Raw genomic sequence first — 24,612 nt, 5'->3', positions numbered from 1 at the left:
ACAGCACGGCCTAACGCTGTGACGTCAGAGTTACGCCCCCTAACCACGCACGTCACTGCTTGCATCCTAACAAATAAATGTGCACGCCACGTGCACAAACCCGCGCGCTCCCCAGCGCCTACTATACTGTATAACAAGCCTTAGAAAGCAGGGGTCCCAGTACCAATCCCTGAAGTACTCCACTCACGACTTTAGCCCAACCTGAAAAAGTTCCATTTATGACAACCCTCTGCTGTCTGTCCTTCAACCAGTTTTCAATCCAGGTGCAAATATTTTTACTGAGTCCAATTTGCTTTATTTTGTACACCAATCTCGTGTGGAACCGTATCATTATAAATTGTTTTCAATTGAATTGCAGTTTACAATAAAAGAACCGAAACACTTAAATGTGTTTAGCGTTTGTTTTCTTTATTTTATACCAAAAAGATATTTATCGCGATACATATCGTTAGCGTGATAAATGTCTTAATATGTTTTAAGAACTTAATATGTTTTAAGAATTTAAAAGAGATGCATTAGATAATGAAAAAGTATTTCTCTTCCAACCGGGAGATTTAGGAAGCTGATGAGGGGGGTTTCTTACCAGTACACAGATATATCAATTGGCAAGAGGGAACTTTTAAGGGACAATGTTAAAGAAATTATACATTTCTCAGCTCTCTTAAGGAGACACCCTGATAAATATGGGGACATGGCCTGTGTGGAGCAGAGGTGGCTGATTACATTGTCCAATAACTTAGCCTTATTGAGAAGTATTTGAGGGTACTCATGAGGATCGGTATCCTTCACACAGTGCTTTCCATAGTAGATAGGGTTGTGCTGTTCCAGAAGAAGCTGAAGTCACTGTGAATAGTAATGAACATCACTGCACATCATCCTTCAAATGTGATAAATGACCACACAAAGACGGCAGCCGGCAGCCTTTCGTAAACAAAATGTAGATATCTCGGTCATTTTATGTAATGGCACCTATGGGAAACATTTACATTAACAACATATTGAGGCTAAATTATAAAAAGGTGAATGCACACATACCAACCTCCAAATACTGAAATAAGTGAAATCTGTGGGTTCTCGGCATTAAATACACGCTAAAACATACTGATTTTTTTTTAATCAATGAGTCTCCACTAAAGTCGGAAGGCTAATGCTAAAAATCAGTGACACCGGATCCATATGAGTAGAATAAAGATATACAGGGGCACTCCCAATGCCAGATGGAGTATATAAGAATATGTGTAGGATACATCTTGGTGCAAGCTAGCCCATCCCTCCCCCTATGTTCCAAATAGAGGGCTATACTGATATGAACAAAAAAGTAGGATGGAGGCACACATGCACCCCTGCTATTTATAGCCTGTTAGGGGTATCACACGGGTGGCTTTTTATCTGAGGAAGGAGATTTGACCCTAAAACTTAACTGTAGTTCTGCTCATACGTACTATGCAGTAAAACTCAGCAACTTTTGCATCAGTACTTGTGTGCCTCCATCCTACTTTTTTTGTTTGACTACAAATTAGAGACTCACCAAGAAGGAACTGACATGTCTGTGTACGTGTATGCATGTGAGAGTTGATATGTGTGTGTATGTACTGTAGACTGCCATTCTGTTGGAACAGCTGTGCGTATTAGCCACAAGTCTCAGCTATGCATCTCTAACTCGGCAATAGAACTGAAATATGTTCATTAGTTCTTCGTAGCATGAGCTTTGCCAAAGGTTTAGAAGTGTTGGACAATCAGCCTTTGTAGTGTTTCATTTGATCATTGATGGAGATTTGGGCTCAGATTAATCCATAGGAAGCCAGCTTCATTAATTCTTCTGTTCATTAGTTCTGTTAATTTGTCTGACAGATCCAAAGCATTAAAACACACACTGAACGCTCTTGTTCTTAGGAATGTTTCCAGTTCCAAATGACAGCAAGCTTATGCAATAACTCCTATATATTTGTGTCCTTTTCATAAGACGCAATTAATGATTGCGTGTCAGTATGTATGTATGTATATCTTTATTTATATAGTCATCTACTGTATGTACATAGGGCTTCACAGCAGTAAATCACGTGACCTACAGTAATACTATAACACATAGTGGGAATAAGCGCTTAAGACATAAAAGTAACATTAATAGATGGAGTCCCTGCCCCAAAGAGCTTACAATCGAAGTGGTAACTAGTAAGAACATACAGAGACAGTAGGAAGGTGTTCTGGTAAGTGCATCTGCAAGTGGCCAAGGTCAATGTATGAGATGTATAGTATCAGCCACCGAGCTGCTCATATGCCTTGTTAATAAATAGGTGTTTTTTTAAGATGAGAGAGAGAGAGAGAGAGAGAGAGAGAGAGAGAGAGAGAGAGAGAGAGAGAGAGAGCTAGTCAGATATTGAGGAGATATTGGCATTCCACGGGTGTGGGGAAGTGAGTGAGAGGTTTTAGGCGGCAGAGGGCTTTAGACACAAAATGGATAGAGAGAAGACATCCTTGAGCAGAAAACAAGAGTCGGGATGGAGTATAGTGAGAAATTAGGGCTGAGATGTAAGGAGGAGCAGAAGGGTGAAAAGCCTTAAAAGTGAGGAGGAGAGGCGCATGCGCGGCTGGCTGGTGATGGACGCTTAGTCACTCAGCTCCACCAACCGCCGGCAAAATAAAGCTAGTAAACGAGACTAAAACCGACTTCGGAACAAAGCAAACGGGCAGCACGTGAGCATAAACACACCCCGGTCCGGCAAATCAGCCCTAGACCCTGATGGCGGCAACGAGGCAGAAAGCCCGACGCAAGTCGGATGTCAGGGCCTACTTCTCCGGACAAAGCAAGGCAGGGGCTGCGGAGCTGTCAGCGGTGTCTGACTCCGATTCCGCCCAGGATGCTGAGGGATCAAGAGCAGCGGCAGAGCAATCTAAAATTATTAAAAAGGAAATTTCTAGGCTACTGGTGGATCTGAAATCCTTTTTTAGGGGGGAGATGGAAGGGCTCCGGCATGATATTATGCAGATTTGGTCCAGAACCAACGACTTGGAGGAGCGCATGGAAGCTAGCTCTAATACACAGCAGGAAACAAACACCCGTGTACAGGCCCTAGAACAGAGGGTGCTGGAATTGGAGGCCCGCCAGGAAGACGGAGAAAATAGGGATAGGAGGAACAATTTGAGAGTCAGGGGGATCCCGGAGGAGATCTTGGACCCGGAGGCGCTGCTGACACGCTGGATGGCCTCCATCCTGCCGGATAAGCCAGAATCTGACTTTAGGATGGATAGGTGCCATAGAGCCCTGCGCTCTAAACCACTGGCCTCAAATCCCCCTAGGGACGTGATCCTCCACCTCCACTACTTCTCTGTCAAGGAGGAGGTGGGAAGGATAGCCCGGGCCACCCCCCATATCACCTTTGAGGGGGTCACCCTCATGGTATTCCAGGACCTGTCTCCCCTCACACTGGCTCGGCGAAGAGCTGTAGGCCATGTCACACGGGCACTCAGAGACAGTGAAATAAGATATCGTTGGGCTTTCTCCTTTGCCCTTGTGGCCACGAAAAATGGAAGACCCCATGTACTCAAACATCCTTCGGAGGGGGCATCCTTCCTGAAAAGGCTTGGGGTGCAGGGAAATACGGCTAACACCCCAGAGGGGGCCCAACAAGGACCCAATGCGGACTCCCCACCGAGACGACAGGGTTCCTCTCCCCCGAAGGAAAGGAGCCTAAACAAAAAAGATGGGAGCGGGAAAAGCCCTTAAAACAAGGAAGGGAATAAAGTCAACACAGTTCCGTTACGCTCATTGCGTTTTTCAAGACAGTTAATACCCTTCAAGTCTGCCAAAATGTCACCCCATTGAAAACTACTGCCGGAGGGGGAGGCCAAAACCAGAAGGCCTCAAATGGCGGCCGTTAATTTCATCATGCTAACACAGCTCTGGAGGAGCCAAGATGGCGTTGTCTTACCTATTTGGGCGGGAAGGTGGGGAAGAAGCGCGAAGACTTCCATGGCGGTGCAGCTCTTGGCGGGAGGGAATGCTCCAGCGACGAGATCCTCCCAGGGAGCTGCCCCCGGACCAGCCCTCTCTCCTCGGCGGCCCGCCTTCGAATGAGAATGGCCCGCCCAGCTCGGTGACGTCAAGGTGCCGGATCTCGCGAGAGCGTTGGAAGGGACGTCTACGGAGCACCAGGATGGAGTTGCGGTGACGTCATGAGGGCGGCGACGACCCGGATATGCTGCTGGGCTCCCCGGCGGAGGCGCGCGAGATCCGCCGCCGGGGAGAAGCTCCGACACAAGAAGGACAAAGGGGACATGTGCGCTGGTTGAGGGCAAGAGAGCTGATGTCTCGCGGGCAGACGGGGGTGTCCCGAGAGGGAGGTAGGGGGAGGGGGGCGGAGGGTGGAGGGGAAGAGAGAGGCGGGAGGTAAGAAAGAGTAAGGAATACACCCTACATCACTGAGCCTAAGAGGGTCGTTAAGGGGCACAGGGTCTACTAAAAAGGAATAAGTCCCAGCACTAACATGCGGCCAGGAAAACATTACCCCTTGAAGAGCATTGAGTGAAGGAGCCGGCAGGGCACAAGAGTCTGCAGATGGGGATAGCAGAAACAGAGGAGGGACATAAATGAAGGGTAAAAGTAGTTTAGAGTTTAGGGAATTAGTATAGAGAATGTAGAGGGAGATAGCGAAGAGTATGAAGGTTAGTTATGATCTACACCAGGTTTAAAAGAAAAAAATGAGAAAAAAAAAAAAAAAAAACTTGGCCAAATACGAAAGTAGTTCAGAGTTTAGAAGTTAGGTTTTAGCTTCGCATAACTGCCGGTGAGGGGGGGGGAGTAACCACCACTCTGCCTGCAGGTATGTGCATCTACTCCAGGAGGTGGGGTAAGACCCATCTTCCTGGCAAAGACCCGGCTGTCCGTGGCTGGTTCCAAGAGCCACGGAGGTGGACCAAGGGGGAGAGAGGTCCAGGAAGAAAAGATCTCAGCCGGGCACTGAACCCGAGGTCTATCAGGACCAATACGGTTCTTGTTATTTCTATATGTGATGTATATGTGTTTTTTTCCCTCATGTTTTTTCCCTCCCTCACCCCAGCCCCAACAGGCGTCAGACTGAACCCGTTTGGAAGGTGCAAGCACTACGGCTCACAAGCCCATCAGGAGCCCAGGGACAGGGGTAAGAGTAAATCCGCCTATACACTCTATCTGCACACACAACTTATCTCAATATGGCAGTAACCTTTATATCACAAAACGCTAAAGGGCTCAATAGTCCGCACAAGCGGAGGGTCGCCTTCGCGGAGTTCAAGAGGAGAGGGGCTGAGGTGGTCTTTCTCCAGGAAACACACTTCAGTTCTAGACATAGCCCAAAATTTATAGACTCACACTTCCGTCAGTTTTTTCTAGCATCAGGGGAGGAAAAAAAGAGAGGGGTGGCTATATTAATACATAATAACACCCCATTCCAGGTCGAAAAGATCAAAAGGGACCCCAGGGGAAGGTACATTGTGCTGATTGGGCTCCTCAAGCAGACCAGAATTACGTTGGCATGCATATACGCGCCTAGTGAAGGACAAACGGATTTCTTTAACGCTTTCTTTCAAAAGCTGCAACAGTGGGCCGAGGGTCATATAGTATTGGGAGGGGACTTTAACACGGTACTCAACCCTAAGGTCGATCGCACGACATCCCAACAATCTATAAGGAAAGTAGGTAACGACGCACTGCTGAGGGGACTAAGACAAACTGGCCTAGTAGATATTTGGAGAGAGCAGCACCAAGGTGAACGCAGCTACTCCTTTTATTCCCATCCCCATGACAGTTACAGTAGGATTGACCACTTCTTTGTATCGGGCAGAATGGTCCCACAAATCTCCGACACAAACATACATGATATTACATGGTCGGACCATGCATCGATTGAGCTAAGATGCACTCAAATTGGATTTGTCAGGCCAGGAGCAAACTGGAAGCTAAACGAATCGATAATTAAAATTCCGGAAATACAAAAAAAAAGTCAAAACCGAGATATCAGACTATTTTAGGATAAATAGTGGCAGTGTGGATTCCCAATCTATGTTATGGGAGGCTCATAAAGCCACGATTCGGGGTTTTTTAATCAGTATAGCTGCAAGTAGGAAAAAGAAAAAGGAAGCCAAATTAACTCAGCTTTATAAAAGGTTACATGAGCTCTCTACACTACATAACCGGACAGGTAGAGAGGACACCCTTAAGGAGTTGAAGGATGTCAGGATTGAACTGAACCTCCTCCTTACCTCCAGGGCCGAGAAAGACATGAGTTGGACTCAGAGGAAGTTTTATGAGAAAGCTAATAAACCGGACATTATGCTGGCTACCAGACTCCGTAACCGGAAACCAAATTTTAATATTCAGTCTATCAAAACAATAGGGGGCCAGTGTTCCTCAAACCCTAAAGTGATAGTAGGGGAGTTCGCGAAATTTTACGCACAGCTATACAATGGGGAGAAGGTGGTCCACAATGCTAGGACAAGTAGTAAGCTACGGAAATTCCTGGCAGACGCGGCCTTGCCACAATTGACCAGATTGGAGCGAGAGGCACTACAGAGCGACTTTACGAGGGAGGAATTGGAGGCGGTAGTAAAAAACCTAAAAGCGTCAAAAGCCCCAGGCCCGGATGGGTTCTCCAATCTGTACTATAAAAAATTTATTGGAGTTCTATCTCCTCACATGCTCCAGTTATTCAATGGAGTGCTAGCAGGAGAGCCCTTTCCGGGGCAGATGCTCCAGGCGTCAATTTCAGTAATTCATAAAGAGGATAAAGATCCCACTAGTTGCCAGAGTTACAGGCCAATATCATTAATAAATACAGATGTTAAAATCTATTCTAAACTACTGGCCAATAGATTAAATATAATCCTGCCGAGGCTTATCCACCCGGATCAAGTTGGCTTCATTAGAAATAGACAAGCGGCCGACAACACTAGAAGGATTGTTGATATAATAGCCTTTATAGGAGCCAAGGAGATCCGAAGTATAGCCCTAAGCCTAGATGCGGAAAAGGCCTTCGACAGGATTGATTGGCCATATCTGGAGTCCACGCTTGGAGAATTTGGGTTTGGGGGTATATTCCAACAGGTAGTCAAGGCTTTATACACGGCACCAACAGCTAGGGTGGTCCACCAAGGATACCCTTCAGATCTTTTCCCAATTAAAAGCGGCACGAGGCAGGGGTGTCCGCTTTCGCCCCTGCTATTCGCCCTATGCATCGAACCGCTCGCAGCACAAATTCGGAACAACGCTGATATCTCTGGGGTGCAAATCCACTCCCAGGAGCACAAAGTGGCTTTGTACGCAGATGACATCATTCTAACCCTTACTAAGCCGCTCGTCTCGCTACCTAATCTGTTTGAGCTTCTAGAGCGGTTTGCCCAGATCTCAGGCTTTAAAATAAACCAATCCAAATCAGAGGCCTTAAGCCTCAACATGCCAAGAGAGATGGAGAAGCTGATAGAACTCAATTTCGGGTTTAAGTGGCGTCCTTCCTCCATGAAGTACCTAGGAGTGCAGATCACAAAACAGATAAGCTCCTTATATTCGGCTAACTATCCCAAACTGCTGAGGACTCTAAAAAAAGAGCTACAGGATTGGAAGGCATATGGTATTTCTTGGTTAGGAAGGATCTATAGCGTCAAGATGAACGTCCTTCCCCGGATTCTATATCTGTTTCAAACTCTCCCGATTCCCGTGGTAAGAGCAGACATTACAGGGCTTCAAAAATCAATATCTCAATTTATTTGGAATGGTAGAAAACCACGGATTAAAGTAAAAACGATGCAGAAAGCCAAGGAAGCTGGTGGCCTAGCGGTTCCGAGTGTTATTTCCTACTACAAAGCGGCACAATTGTGCCAAATTACGCAATGGCATGGAGATCCTGGGCTCAGGCGGTGGGTGGCGCTGGAGAGGGAGGTGTGCGCCCCGCTTGAGCTCATGGACCTGATCTGGTACCCGAGGAAACGGGTGAGGGATGTTCTCATTCCACTGACCTCTGTACTTAACTCACTCTCGGTCTGGGAGGCTTCCAAAGATAACAGCTCAATAACCTCCAAACACACTCTGATGGCACCTTTATATGGTACTGTAACCCTGATTTTGCTCCTGGGCTGACAGATAAGAGTTTCCCGCTCTGGCGTAAATTGGGGATTAGACGTTTGAAGGACCTGGAGGATAAAGGAAAGATCAAATCCTTCGAATTATTACAGTCGGAAACAGACATTCCTAACACTGATTTTATGAAATACCTCCAGGTCAGGGCATATTATAACGCACACCCGGTGAGACCACCGCTGACGAATTTTGAGAAGCTCTGTGTGCGCGGGACAGGCACGCGGGGACTGATCTCTGCCTTATACAGAGAGGTGGTAAATACTGACACAGACAGGACAGTCAAACCCCGTTTTATGGTTCAATGGGAAGAGGATCTCCAGGGTCAACTAGAGGACGAGGACTGGGCCGCGGTGTTTAAAGCCGCGGCTACTAGCTCCATCTGCACAACATTGAAGGAGAACTCATATAAGGTATTATTACGTTGGTATCTCACCCCAGTCAGATTAGCTAAATTCAATCGGGGATCTTCCCCGCTCTGCCCTAGGCAGTGCGGGGAACGTGGGGATCTGGTTCACATGCTGTGGTCTTGCCCGAAAATAGTGCCGATCTGGACCCAGATCCGAGATTGGCTGCAGAGGATCTTTTTAGGGCTCAAAATCCAGCTGGACCCGTGGCTATTTTTATTAGGTAAACCTACGAATGAGGTATCGCGGTCGGGTAACAAGCTGATAGCACACTTTGCTACCGCTATGAGGTGTGAGACCGCAGCATTGTGGAATCAGAATGCGATTCCTTCTATAGACAAAATCAGGAACAGAATTTGGTTCATTTGCCGAATGGAGAAGTTGACGAGTTTAGTTAACGATTCGGCCGATAAATTCGAAAAAGTCTGGTCATTGTGGTTGGCCCAGACCGATATACAGGGGATGAATGAGGCCACAATATGGCTTTGATAGATGTAGGTGGGTTCTCCTTGGATGATGGGCGGGGAGCTGTACGGGACGATCGGACGGCAGGGCTCCCCCAGGGTTGTAGTAATACCCCACCTGGAACGAAGTCGAAAAGCGGAAGTGAAAGTAGCACAGGGCTCTCTGCGAGGTGGTCAAGAGCAGGGTGATAACAGTGGTGGCGCAGGTCACCGGATCAACAAGTGGTGCGAGACTCGTCTACGCCTCTCCCTCCCTTCCCTCCCCCCTCCCCCCCCCCCCTTATTTCTCCCTCCTTAGTTGTTGTTGGTCTGTCAAGGTCTTGTCCTGTGGGTCTCCCCAACGTGCGTCTGTCATTTGTAGTTTGTCCTTGCAAGTTAAGTGTATACCTGGAATAATTTTCAATATAATGTAACCCATTGGCTGTATGCACTAAAAACTAATAAAAACAAAGTTGAAAAAAAAAAAAAAAAGTGAGGAGGAGAATTTTGTGTGTGATACAGGATTTGATAGGAAGCTAGGAGAGGGATTTCAGCAGGAGAGACGCTGAGACAGATTTAGGAAAGAGTAAAGTGATTCTAGTATCAGTGTTTAGGATAGATTGTAGGGGAGACAGGTGAGAGGTAGGAATGCCGGACAGCATGAGGTTACAATAGTCGAGACGGGAGGGAATGAGGGCCTGTGGTCGAGTTTTAATAGCAGTGCAACAGAAGAAAGGGCGTGTCTTTGCAATGTTACAGAGGACAAAACGACAGGTTTTAGCTACATTGTGAACGTGAGAAGAGAATGTGAGAGAGGAGTAAAGTGTGACCCCTAGGCAGCGTGCTTGTGACACTGGGTGTATGATAGTACTTCCAACAGTAATGGAGAAGGGGGCAGTAGGGCCAGGCTTGGGAGGAAATATGAGGAGCTCCATTTTTGACAAATTAAGTTTCAGTCTGCGGAGCGCAATTTAGGATGATATAGCAGAGAGACATTCAAAGATTTTGGTCAGTAGAGCCGGTGTAAGGTCAGGGGTTGAAAAATAAATTTGTGTGTCATCAGCATAGAGGTGATATTTGAATCCAAGAGATGGGATAAGGTCACCTCGAGAGTGTGTGTGTGTGTGTGTGTGTGTGTGTGTGTGTGTGTGTGTGTGTGTGTGTGTGTGTGTGTGTGTGTGTGTGTGTGTGTGTGTGTGTGTGTGTGTAAAGAGAAGAGGTCCCAGGACAGACCCATGGGGTACCCCCACAGAGAGATCGACAGAGGAGGAGTAAGAGCTGGCAAATGAGACACTGGAAGTACAATCGCAGAGGTAAGAGGAGATCCAGGACAGAGCTCTGATACAGATACCAATAGTGTGGAGAATGTGAAGGAGAAGAGGGTGAATCAAAGTATCAAAGGCTGCAGAGAGGTCAAGCAATATGAGCAGAGTGTAATGACCTTTGTCTTTGACAGCATGGAGGTCATTAGTTATTTTTGTGAGGGCAAGTGGATAACATCAAAGTTTAACTCATTACACTGTGTAATACATACATTCCCTGTACTACAGATGTACAGTAGCTAGACTTAGGGGCTTATTCTAGTAGCTTCAATGTTATGACAGCCAAATCGAACGGTTTGGCATGACCCTACCTCACGGTCTGACTTTTGTGATATCATGATATTCAGAAAGAGTTATCACAAGTCAGAAACCGTGAGGTAGGAGATGCCTATATCGCTCAGGTTAACAGTGCCTTTATCTCTGTCTTTTTGTAAGTTCTGCCTGTACAATCTACCTGCAGTCTGTAAGAACTGCACAGAGAGAGCTGCATCTCCCTGCACAGCTCTTACAGGTGGTCTTCCTGCAGAGAGTGCTGCATCTACATACACAGCTATTACAGGCAATCTCCCTGCACAGAGATAGCTGTATCGCCCTGCACAGAGAGAGCTGCAACTCCCTGCACAGGTCTTACAGGCAATCTCCCTGCACAGGGAGAGCTGCATCTCCCTGCACAGCTCTTACAGGCGAACTCCCTGCACAGAGAGATGCTGCATCTCCCTGCACAGCTCTTACAGGCAATCTCCCTGCACAGAGAGAAGCTGCATCTCCTTGCACAGCTCTTACAGGCGATCTCCCGGTACAGAGAGAAGCTGCATCTCCCTGCACAGCTCTTACAGGCAATCTCCCTGCAAAGAGAGAGCTGCATCTCCCTGCACAGCTCTTACAGGCGATCTCCCTGCACAGAGAGATGCTGCATCTCCCTGCACAGCTCTTACAGGGGATAGCACAGTTTTTATTTGATTTTAATAACACAGTATTGAAGCAGGTGCTCCGGTGCTGAACCACTTAAATTTCAGCCCCGGGGACCCCCTGCTTCCCGAGTTATAGTTGCCCGGTATCGGGTTGATTTTTTTGGGGGGGGGGGGGGGCAGGAGGGTGCTGCATTAATCTCTGTATAAAATACATCCTTTAAAAAATGTTGCATTCAATGAGCACTTACCTTTGCCTTATATCAATGCCTTTGTTTCAAATATACCGTAGGTCCATATTTTATAGGCAGTGTAATTCCAAAAGACAGTTTCCAGCTCTAGAAAACACCTTTGTGACGGTAGGGCGTAGCCGGCCTTCATTAATAAAGGTGGAGCCCGGCTGGCTGCCCCTGAAACCGTATGCAAGGGCTGAGAGTGTCAGCTCTTGGGTCTAATATTGTACCTTACTGTGTTGCCCTGTAATTCTGTTCCCCTTATACTGTCCCCCATAGGGTTATAAGCTAGGAACTGTGTATGTGGGGTTAGCCCAGTGGGCTAGTTAATGCATTCTCTGTGTATTCCCTTTGACTCATGGGCCTGCAGCTGCCTGTGCAAGCTTATTAGTGGGTTGCCTTGTATGGGTGGCCTCTTATGAGAAATAGCTGCAGGGCGGAGACTTCTGGCACATGAGGGGAAAGGGGGGGTATAAGGGGGGGATATTTTAACCTCTATTGCCTGCCAGCAAGGTATTAGAGAAGGTTTTAGAACCCCCATTATAGGTGCAAATGGTGGAGTGCAAGCTCTTGGGTCTTAATGTTAGTTTTTCTGTGTTTTAAAACTACATTGCATTTTGTGTTTGTGTTATGAGTGGGATTGCATACAGGACAAAAGGCAGCCAAATATGAATTAGCATTTCAATGCCACCAGCTCAGGTATAGAGATTGCTGAAAAATAAAATTACCCTGTTTTCTACTATTTCATGTTCCCTTAGCCCTAGAACTGTGAAATTTCTTGTGTGTCAGTTTTAGGGGGGATATTTGGGTGGAAATACAATTATTTTAGTTGCAGGTTTTGGGGGGGCCAAAGTTGCTGGTAGTCATTTAATTCTCCCTAGCGAGCAGGCATGATTTGCCGGTACTCAGGGTGAATTACACTGGGGCTTCCCTGTGTCCCCCAGACTCCTGGATTTCGAGGCCAAATATCCCAAGTTATTTCCCTTATAAGTATAAGGTCCCCCAAAGTATATTCTGTAAGGAAGTGTACTTTATATAGCATGGTATGTTCCATAGTACCTGTTTCTCCCCACATAATGTATCTGCTATGCAAGTCCTGTTAAGTTCCAGGCATTAGCAGGTTAATCTATGAGCCAGTGACCCCCCTTCTGCTTCCCTTGAAAGTGAAGGAAGGTAGGTGGTGACTCATGGCCTGTGTACAACCCCTTGTAGGTGGGTACAGTCCATGAGCCCGCCCCTTCCAGAGCTTTCTAGGGGAGTGAGGAAGGAGCTGTCAGTCTTCCCTATTGCAGGGAAAACATGCTCACTCTAGGCCGGCTGGCCTAGAGACCACCAAGACTGAGCCCATGATACTGGGCAAGCACCATCCAGAGTTCCTGGTACCGTGGACAGTATGCTATGCTGTAAGAAGGAGCTGCTGCAGGATGAATAATAAATCTGTATGTTCAACATACCCCTGCCTGGGTGTCAGTTATTGGGCAGGAGGGAGACTGAATGCAGTCATGGGAGCTGATATCCTACCACTAGGATCCTATCACGGCTGGAAGCGCTTTACCAACAAGTAAAGAACTAAAGACCAGCCCAAAAGCCTGTCCTATTCCCCCGCATCATAGCGGCAACTCAGTTTCTCCTGACCTCACAGGTATGCTCAGCACCGTACATACACCAACCATCTAGCAGCAGGTAGAATCTCCCAGAGGAGGGGGGAAACAGGGCTACCTTTATATCGTGTTTTGCGTTTACTATAAGGCTCCACACAGACAGCCCAGGCATATGGTTAAGATGCTAGCTAGTTTGCATAGAGTCCGTAGATGAAGGAGGAGACGGGATGTTGAGAGGTGTCGGGGTGCTAAGTGGACGGGGAAGGCCGGAGTACTGGTTCTGGAGAACAGAGACGCCCTGTTGGGGAACCTTCTGGTCTGCTGAACGCAGTGGTGCTTGCCCAGTGGGAGGCAATGGGCTGGCTAAGGAAAAAATGGCTATCGTAGATGCATTTCCTATTGACCAGAACATATGTCCCGCCCACAGGGCGTCCCGAGCCGGTTCAACACGCCCCCTGCCTCTGACCTCATCAGCCAGATGAGCCCTGCTCTGATTGGCTGCTGAGAATACTCCAACGCTCTGAGTGGCTGAAAGGCTCTGTCCATGTTAAAACATAGGAACATAGTAGACTCTAAAAGGGGCTGCTGCAGATCAGAGCTCTCTCTCTCTCTTTCTTTTGAGACTTGGAGATAGTCTTGGGACTGGTCCAGTGAAGTGCTGGTAAGGTTTCCCAGGTGCATTGCGATGCCAGGGAATTCCTAGCCTAGCTGAGGACTGGTTCTGAGGAGTGAAGTTACCTGTTCCAGGCGTATTCCTGCTCCGTGGAGTGAACAAGGTCAGCCTGTGCTGAAGCAGGCGCCTTGCACCTAGGAAAGCCTAGTTTTTACCCCCAGGCCCAAAGTAAGTGTGTATATTCTCTGTATTTTGTATTTGTGTGTTTGCGAGGTCTTATCCGAATAAACCTCATTTTATTTCATTACTGTGTTTCCCAATTGACTGATCCCTTAAATATAAATGGTGTTAAAAGTCTTGTGCTACCGTGACAACCTTACAGCCCATTTGAAATAAGAGGGTCTATTTAATAAAGTCTCCGGCTACAAGAGTAAGGCCGCACCTATAGTGCCCGCGACGGCGACACGACACATGACGTCACCCATCGCTGCTAGCAAAAGTTGTATTTCGCTTTGCGGCGGCGGCGCGGGCGACCATGGCATTGATTGGTTGAGGGGCTGTCACGAGGCGACAGCCCCTGAAAAATCAAATATTCCCGGCTTCCGAAAATCGCGTCGCCATATCGCTTTGTCGCCGTCGCACTTACTATGCATTTGTTTTCGGGCGACATTGCGTCGCCGTCGCCGGCACTATAAGCGCGGCCCAAGGCAAAAACCAGGGCAAAAAACAGCCACACTCATCACAGAAAAGGCACCCCGTTACATTTAAATAAAGCAATGGGATTTTTTTCTTTGATAAATCGGGTGCAGGGTATCTTCTGGCTCCGGGAAGGTGTCTTATGTCAACGCAACACTTAGTGAATATGGCCCATGATGCGTTATATGCTCCATATACAAAGCTGTGAAAGATGCACATTCTTCGTGTTCATTTATATCAACGGGTGACCTATTTTCCAAACTAATTTTAAACCCCTAGCAAGATATGATCCATCACCCAACGGTCTCTTTGAGTCTATAAATACTCGCTAATTTATTTTGTATTTATGTTAAAGTTAGGAGCTCGTGTATCACGTCTGTCAGTATTGCTGAGTTTGCATGTCACATGCCCTCAACGCTCTCGTACAGTACAGTATTTATCCCTAAGGAACAACACAATTAAGGTCCTACATCTCGATTGGTCAAAGTGCCCATAGATCAATCCAGTTCCAAAGATTTTTACATTAACCGAAACGATGCACTTCTGGGAAGAGCTGCTCTGTTTGCTGCTGATTTCCAGTTCTCACATTTTGTTAGCTCTGCAAAGGAAGTCTGAGAGGTCAACATTTAAATGCCGTTTTGAACGAACGCTTTGTGTGCTATTCTAAGCTGTAACTCAGCAGAAAGTACAGTGCTGCAGCTTGCTGACCTGAAGTCTTTCATCCGTTTAGCCGGCAAATTCTGCACAAGTTGCTACAAGCAGATGTTTATGGAAAATCTCAGAGGACGGTAATTCAACCTAAGACACTAATTATTTAGCTGTATGAAATTACAAGGTATCCTCTGAGAATCTGCTTTCAAATTAAACACCCCTCCTCCTCCAAGAGCAGTCCCAAAATATAATATTTAATTTGTTTTATTATTCAACTTTTAATGCCATTTTTAATGAGTTTTAAAGCATCTATTGATGGTTACAGCAGGTTTAGCCCACCTCCCCAGCATGCAACACTTTCCTGTTTGTGATCATTTGTTGCCAATGTTCCAGCAGCTTGAGCTGCAAATTGTAACTGCCGAGTTACACTGACTGAAGGATTGATTTGAAATTGAAAGGCGGACAATAAGTGGTCAGGGAAGCAGGATCTTTGCTGATCACAGGAAAATTAATTGATCAGCAGCTTGGGTAGTTTGGGATTTAAAAAACAAATTGAAGTGCCACTTGGATTGGCCCTGTAAAGTAGCAATCTCCTCCAGAAGCTGATATGAGTTTAACTCAAAAAAATATCAGTATCTTGTCCCCTGAACATATACAGTTTATTTTTAGTTTTGTTTACTGTTTTTCTAGTGTTAAAAAACATGATTTTCTTAAGCTCTGGCTTGTGAAGTTACAATAGAAACCATTACACTGCCCTTGGCTGTGGGCACAGCTCCACTGTAACCTCCCGAACACGTAACATTTTAAATGCCTATATCTCCTGGACTAAGCATGGCAAGCGGGAGAGAGCAGGCCGCTTCATCTGTATATCTCCTGGACTAAGCACGGCAAGCGGGAGAGAACAGGCCGCTTCATCTGTATATCTCCTGGACTAAGCACGGCAAGTGGGAGAGAGCAGGCCGCTTCATCTGTATATCTCCTGGACTAAGCACGGCAAGCGGGAGAGAACAGGCCGCTTCATCTGTATATCTCCTGGACTAAGCACGGCAAGTGGGAGAGAGCAGGCCGCTTCATCTGTATATCTCCTGGACTAACCATGGCAAGCGGGAGAGAACAGGCCGCTTCATCTGTATATCTCCTGAATTAAGCACGGTAAGCGGGAGAGAACAGGCCGCTTCATCTGTATATCTCCTGGACTAAGCACGGCAAGCGGGAGAGAGCAGGCCGCTTCATCTGTATATCTCCTGGACTAACCATGGCAAGCGGGAGAGAACAGGCCGCTTCATCTGTATATCTCCTGAATTAAGCACGGTAAGCGGGAGAGAACAGGCCGCTACATCTGTATATCTCCTGAACTAAGCACGGCAAGCGGGAGAGTAACAGGCCGCTACTTCTGTATATCTCCTAGACTAAGCACGGCAAGTGGGAGAAAACAGGCTGCTACATCTGTTTATCTCCTGGACTAAGCACGGTAAGCGGGAGAGAACAGGCCACTACATCTGTATATCTCCTGAACTAAGCACGGCAAGCGGGAGAGAACAGGCCGCTTCATCTGTATATCTCCTGAACTAAGCACGGCAAGCGGGAGAGAACAGGCCACTTCATCAGTATATCTCCTGAACTAAGCACGGCAAGCGGGAGAGTAACAGGCCGCTACTTCTGTATATCTCCTGAACTAAGCACGGCAAGCGGGAGAGAACAGGCCGCTTCATCTGTATATCTCCTGAACTAAGCACGGCAAGCGGGAGAGAACAGGCCGCTACATCTGTATATCTCCTAGACTAAGCACGGCAAGTGGGAGAGAACAGGCCGCTACATCTGTATATCTCCTGGACTAAGCACGGTAAGCGGGAGAGAACAGGCCGCTACATCTGTATATCTCCTAGACTAAGCACGGCAAGTGGGAGAAAACAGGCTGCTACATCTGTATATCTCCTGGATTAAACATGGTAAGCGGCAGAGAACAGGCCGCTACTTCTGTATATCTCCTGGACTAAGCATGGTAAGCGGGAGAGAACAGGCCACTACTGTACATCTGTATATCTCCTGGACTAACCATGGTAAGCGGGAGAGAACAGGCCACTACATCTGTATATCTCCTGGACTAAGCACGGCAAGCGGGAGAGAACAGGCCGCTTCATCTGTTTATCTCCTGAACTAAGCACGGTAAGCGGGAGAGAACAGGCCGCTACTTCTGTATATCTCCTGAACCAAGCACCAGAATGAAATACAGTAATAATATCAGCTTTGGAAAAAGGCAACAAAAATGGTTTGCTACTGTAAAACATTGCCTTGTGAACTAATCCAACTTCCCAATAGGACACAGTAAATGAGATACTATAGAACGCACCACATACTGCACCGACACACTTTATTCGAGCAAATACCCAGTATGTACCTGGCAGATACCTGGAATGCGCCGCTCCTCACCTCTGACAAGCCCCGTTGCATTTGCTTTCCCAGCCTGGGTTCATGCCTGGCTGACGGGCGGCTGATCTGTTAAATGATAATGATTAGGATTTAATAGGCTGCAATGCTTCGCGTGTCTACCAGATGGCATAAATTCATGAATTGTAATGCAGTATATATATATATATATACTGTGCAGTATTGCAGCCAGCGGGAATAAAATGCTTCAATCCCTGCCTGGAAAATAACCCAATGCACTCGGGCAGAAAACAGTCACAAACCTCAATACACCCGGGTATACCCGAATTCGTGGGACTAGCCGAGCTCGAATAAAGTGTGTCGCCAGTGTATAGAGTTCTACCTAGCAAATATATATTTTTAATTCCTATAATATTTTTAAATTACCTTTTTCAATATTGAAAAAATTGCCTCTAAAAATCCTTGCCATCGAGCAGAGCACAGTGACATTACGACACATTATAATGTCATTTAATACAGCACAGATTTTGCATTCCGTGGTAAGGTGGCATACTGTGTCGTGCTAGAAATGCCATCGGTTATCCTGTATATGTGTGCAAAGCAGCAGTTTTACTCACAGTTCTATGTTAATGCCAGCCGACATCACAACAAGGTCATATTCAGTACAGCCAAATGACATGAGATTTATTTATTTTATTTATAAAATATTTTACCAGGAAGTAATACATTAAGTGTTACCTCTCGTTTTCAAGTATGTCCTGGGCACAGAGTAAAACAAAATAATACATGGTTACAAGTACAGTTACATAATGAGCAGGGTATACATTATATACAAGACATTGCATGCACAGTTAAAGAAAATATATATTATGGGCGTATGAAACAGTTACAGACCAGATTAAAGTGTGAGACAGCCTTAGATTTGAAAGAACTTAAGCTGGTGGTGGATATGAGAGTCTCTGGTAGGTTGTTCCAGTTTTGGGGTGCACGGAAGGAGAAGGAGGAACGTCCGGATACTTTGTTGAGTCTTGGGACCATGAATGCTGCTCAGTTCTTGCTCGCTAAAGCTGCAGACCAAGCAATATCGTACATGTGTGGTTTTTATAAATAAATCAGTATGTGAAAATACTTGTAGCATATAAAAAAAAAAAAACAACTCTGACTCAATTACATTATTATGTCATGTATTATACTGTAACGAGCCTTTTTTGTTTCTACTGTATAGGAACCATTTACAAAGTCACAGGGTCAATACTCCTCTGCAGCCATTAAGTGAACCCCCGAGCAGAATCTTCGCCGATCGATCACAGGATTATCATTGTGTGGATTGTATTGATACACATATTAAAGGGGATTATTTTTTTCAAAAACCAGCAGCTTGGACTGCTGCTTTAAGCCCAGTGCATGAGCTGTTGATCCGTTCTTGGTCGTTAAGCCCAGTGCATGAGCCACCAAATGAATAAAGGGGATGGACATTCTAACTTATGAGGAGAGGCTAGCTAAATTAGATTTATTTACATTAGAAAAGAGGCGTCTAAGAGGGGATATGATAACTATATACAAATATATTCAGGGACAATACAAGGAGCTTTCCAAATAACTATTCATCCCACGGGCAGTACAAAGGAGTCGCGCCATCCCTTAAGGTTGGAGGAAAGGAGATTTCACCATCCAACAAAGGAAAGGGTTCTTTACAGTAAGTGCAGTTAAAATGTGGAATTCATTACCCATGGAGACTGTGATGGCACATACAATAGATTTGTTCAAAAAAAAAGGTTGGACATCTTTTTAGATGGGAAAGGTATACAAGGATATACCAAATAAGTATACATGGGAAGGATGTTGATCCAGGGATTAATCCGATTGTCAATTCTTGGAGTCAGGAAGGAATTAATTTTTCCCCTTAATGGGGTTTTTTGTTTGCCTTCCTCTGGATCAATAAATATAGATAAAGGATAAAGTATCTGTTGTCTAAATTTAGCATAGGTTGAACTTGATGGACCTATGTCTTTTTTCAACCTCATCTACTATGTAACTATGTAACTATGAGATGTTGATATATATCCGATTTCTCCATTTCCCCTTTTCCTCTCTCTGACCATCACCTCATCTCGTTCTCTATCTCGCTTTTCCCCTTCTCCACCTCCATCTACCCCCCGGTTCTGCAGAAACCTGCGCTCTATTCACTTACCTGACTTTGAGTCCACTTTACACTCCTCCCTCTCCTCTCTCAGCTCTGCTACAGACCCTGACAACCTGGTCAGGAACTACAACTCTGCCTTGTCCTCCTCTCTTGATCTACATGCCCCGCTTTCTCTCTGCCGCCCTCGCCCTTCTAACCCTAGACCGTGGCTAAATTCCCACACGTGCATGCTGCGTTTTTCCACTCGTTCCTCTGAACGCTTCTGGAGGAAATCTCATACTCTCGCACACTTCCTTCACTACAAATGTATGCTATCCTGTTTCAACTCTGCCCTCTCGCAAGCAAAACAAGCCTACTTATCTTCACTAATCAACATGCACAAGTCTAACCCATGCCGACTGTTCTCTGTCTTTGATACTCTACTCAAATCACCCTCAGTTGCCTCTCCTTCCTCCATCTCCGCTCAGGACTTTGCTGACTATTTTAAGGGAAAGGTGGAATCCATACGGCAGAACATCCCCTCTGTTTCTTTCTTCCATCCTACACCTCTTCCTAACTCTCCTCCTGCCTTCCTGGACTCTTTTTCCACTGTCTCAGAGGAGGATGTGTTGCTGTTGATCGCCTCTTCTCCCTCTACCACTTGCCCTCTTGACCCCATTTCCTCCCATCTCCAAAAACCTCTTGCTCCTATTATAATCCCTACGCTCACACACATTTTTAACTCCTCCCTCTGCTCTGGAACCTTTCCATCCTCCTTCAAACATGCAACAGTCATACCATACTCAAAAACAGCAAGCTTGACCCTACCTGTCTTTCTAACTATCGACCTGTCTCCCTCCTGCCTTTTGCCTCTAAACTCCTTGAACGTCTTGTATTCTCTCGCTTGCTCCATTTTCTCAACACCTATTCTCTCCTTGACCCTCTACAATCTGGCTTCCGCACTGCTCACTCCACGGAAACAGCCCTCACTAAAATAACCGACGACCTCCATGCTGCCAAAGACAGAGGTCATTACACTCTGCTCATATTACTTGATCTCTTTGCAGCATTTGACACCGTGGACCACCCTCTTCTCCTTCACATTCTCCATATTCTTGGTATTCGGAACAAAGCTCTATCCTGGATCTCATCCTACCTCTCCCATTGTACTTTCAGTGTCTCTTCTGCTAACACCTCCTCCTCTATTGATCTCTCTGTGGGGGTACCCCAGGGCTCTGTCCTGGGACCTCTTCTCTTTTCTCTATATACACTCTCTCTAGGTGACCTAATAACATCTTTTGGGTTTAATTATCACCTATATGCTGACGACACACAAATATACTTTTCAACACCTGACCTTACACCTGCTGTACAAACCAAAGTTTCTGAATGTCTCTCTGCTATATCATCCTGGATGGCCCTCCGCCGCCTTAAACTCAACATGGCTAAAACAGAGCTCCTCATACTTCCTCCCAAACCTGGCCCTACTACCTCCTTCAACATTACTGTTGGAACTACAATCATTCACTCAGTAGCCCAAGCACGCTGCCTAGGGGTCAAACTCGACTCCTCTCTCACATTCGCCCCTCACATTCAAAAAATTTCTAAAACCTGACACTTTTTCCTCCGCAATATAACAAAGATACGCCCTTTCCTCTGTTGCTCGACTGCTAAAACTCTGCCTCAGGCCCTCATTCTCTCCCATCTTGATTACTGTAACCTCCTGCTGTCCGGCCTTCCTGCCTCTCACCTGTCTCCCCTACAATCTATCCTAAACGCTGCTGTCAGAATCACTCTACTCTTTCCTAGATCTGTCTCAGCATCTCCCCTCATGAAATCCCTCTCCTGGCTTCCGATCAAATCCCGCATCTCACACTCCATTCTTCTCCTCACTTTTAAAGCTTTACACTCTTCTGCCCCTCCTTACATCTCAGCCCTAATTTCTCGTTATGCACCATCCAGACTCTTGCGTTCTTCTCAAGGATGTCTTCTTGCTACCCCCTTTGTATCTAAAGCTCTCTCCCGCCTTAAACCTTTTTCACTAACTGCCCCACAGCTCTAGAATGCCTTTTCCCTCAGTACCCGACTAGCACCCTCTATCCACCTTTAAGACCCACCTTAAGACACACTTGCTTAAAGAAGCATATGAATAGCACTGTGGATATTCTGAACACATGATACATAAAGCTTGGCCCCCTGCAGATACACTTACCAGAACTCCCTCCTACTGTCTCTGTACGTTCTCCCTACCCACCAATTAGACTGTAAGCTCCTCGGAGCAGGGACTCGTCTTCCTTAATATTACTTTTATGTCTGAAGCACTTATTCCCTCGATCTATTATTTATATTATCTGTTATTTATTTGATTACCACATGTATTACTACTGTGAAGCGCTATGTACATTAATGGCGCTATATAAAGACATACAATATATATTAGAAGAGAATACCCCGCTACATCATTATGATATATAGGTGTGGTATTATGAGAAAGGTGCCTTGGGTAATAATGATAATGAGAAAACAGAGGAGAGCAAGAAACCCAATATGGCACTCAATTCCCAAAGCTGAATGTATTGTGATAAGAGTTAAAAATTATTTTTATTGTTCACCATAATTAAAAGAATGGGGGTTAAAATCCATTTAAGGACACACACATAGCAATCCTATGTTGAGTGCTATATGCACTCTGGATTGATCATGAATGAAGCAATTGAGTTGAATTAGATCAATGTTTCGAATTAAGGTGCTGGTATACAGTCAACCTAAGATAGGAATGTGTTGCTTCAACAGTAAGAAGTGTACATACACTAAGTATACAGTACTGTATCATGTAACAGCCTGTATACATTGGTTGAACCACTGTACATCCACAGATTATATGCATAGTTGGATAATTTGAAATTTAATTTTTATTTTATAGTATAGCAGGAGTGTGTCCTCCCTGATTAACAGGGTGATAAACAGGATAATTAGATTAAGATCAAGAGCTAAACATAAATTGTTATATACATACTATAATAAAAGAAAAGAAAAGAGAGGAGCAAAAATAAAGAGGGGTGGGAAACCTAGAACCCCCATTCTTTTAATTATGGTGAACAATAAAAAGTATTTTTAACTCTTATCACAATACATTCAGCTTTGGTAATTGAGTGTCATATTGGGTTTCTAGCTCTCCTCTGTTTTCTCACTATGAGATGTTGATCAGTTCTTGGTCGTTAAGCCCAGTGCATTCTGGTTTCCAATAACATCCAATATTACGAGAACATGGGTGAGGCAGTTAGGGAAGTTTGGCAGTACGGCATATTCTGGCTATAAAGATTAGAGTGTGTATAGTTTACGGCGTTAATGTGCTTCTTGATGATTAGCGCACTTTCTTGATTCCGTAATAATTTCTGTCAATTGTTGTGACTATTGGCAATGCTTATGTCTGAAATCATCATTAGTGTTGCTGATTTATAGGTAGTCCAAATATTCCATGGCACAGAAGGAAGACTGCAACATAGAAAATGGCATAGGAATAAGTTATACATTATTAGCATCGATTAAGGAAAGCTTGACCAGCTATATAATAGGTGTCAAGAAGCTTTTATCCGGCATTAATAACAAAACATGGCTTATGGCATTCAGCCAGTTAATGGTTGGTAGACGCTCGCAGCGAGGGATGTTCAGCATTACAAGTACTGTATATTCTCTTTCAACATGGACAGTCCATTTATAGGTCTCCAGGCATTATAGTTTAGCCAAGCAAGAAACACTGAACTTCTTTAACTTGACCCATGAGCCACAAAACATAGTGTGATTATTGGCCTGTTTCGGCCACATGCAGTTGATGAAACGGTACTCACGTGCACTACATCAGAACATATACTTTATTGGGCCTTCAGAGAGTTGGTCCAAGCATTGACCTTCATCAAGATAGTACCTGGGACGAAAACACTGATCGTCTAGTAAAGAATATGTTCTGATCCACGTGAGTACCAATTTTATCGATCCTGTACTTATGGATCTGGTAGCTACTAGGGATATTGATCAACTGTGGCAAGTTTCAATATAAGATTCATGGGTGCTCCAATCATTCTATGATTGTAATCACATTGTCCATAATGAAATGAAGATTTCTGTGCGAAAAAAACAACTTGCAGTGGACTATCCTCCTAACTGGTTTGTACTAGGCAGAGAAAGTTGTAGTGGAAATTTATAGGGGGGGGGGGGGGGGAGAGATTTTGTCAGATAATTTAATAAAATTGATGGAAAGTTTGTTTGAATGTACGGTATACAGCCAGAAAATGTACTTTCCAATTTTTTAGGCAAATATCTGCAACACTTGACAATTTCCCCAAAGCAAAGGCAACATTGTCACAAATGCTGGGGATAAGATATTCCTGGTTAGTGATTTAGGTAAAGTTTGTTACTTTTGTAGCAAATAAAAATACCACGTTGTGAGCACATTCACATTTCACAGACAGGTCTGCATCCCTGCCTTTCCCCATTATCTCTCAGCAAAAACTATGTCCACTGCAGCCAGGGATTCTGGGTAATGACATGCAAATGAGGACTCAGTGTGTCACTTTTACCCATTTTAACATGGACTCCTATAAGCTTATGCCTGCCGTATTCTGGGCAGCAGACAGCTTTCCTGGGGCCTACTGCACCGACACACTTTATTCGAGCAAATACCCAGTCTGTACCTGGCAGATACCTGGAATGCGCCGCTCCTCACCTCTGACAAGCCCCGTTGCGTTTTCCTTCCCAGCCTGGGTTCATGCCTGGCTGACGGGCGGCTGATCTGTTAAATGATCATGATTAGGATTTAATAGGCTGCAATGCTTCGCGTGTCTACCAGATGTCATAAATTCATGAATTGTAATGCAGTATATATATATATACTGTGAAGTATTGCAGCCAGCGGGAATAAAATGCTTCAATCCCTGCCTGGAAAATACCTCAATGCACTCGGGCAGAAAACAGTCACAAACCTCAATACACCCGGGTATACCCGAATTCGTGGGACTAGCCGAGCTCGAATAAAGTGTGTCGCCAGTGTAGGACTAAAGGTTCCACCAGGGCCCCCCACCAATGTGTCAGCGGCCTTGCGAGAACCTCCCCCCCCCCATTTTCTCT

The sequence above is a fragment of the Ascaphus truei genome, chromosome 15, assembly GCF_040206685.1.
Source record: "Ascaphus truei isolate aAscTru1 chromosome 15, aAscTru1.hap1, whole genome shotgun sequence".
NCBI lineage: Eukaryota > Metazoa > Chordata > Amphibia > Anura > Ascaphidae > Ascaphus > Ascaphus truei.
The sequence above is the reverse complement of the archived record's forward strand: the minus strand, read 5'-3'. Positions refer to the sequence as shown.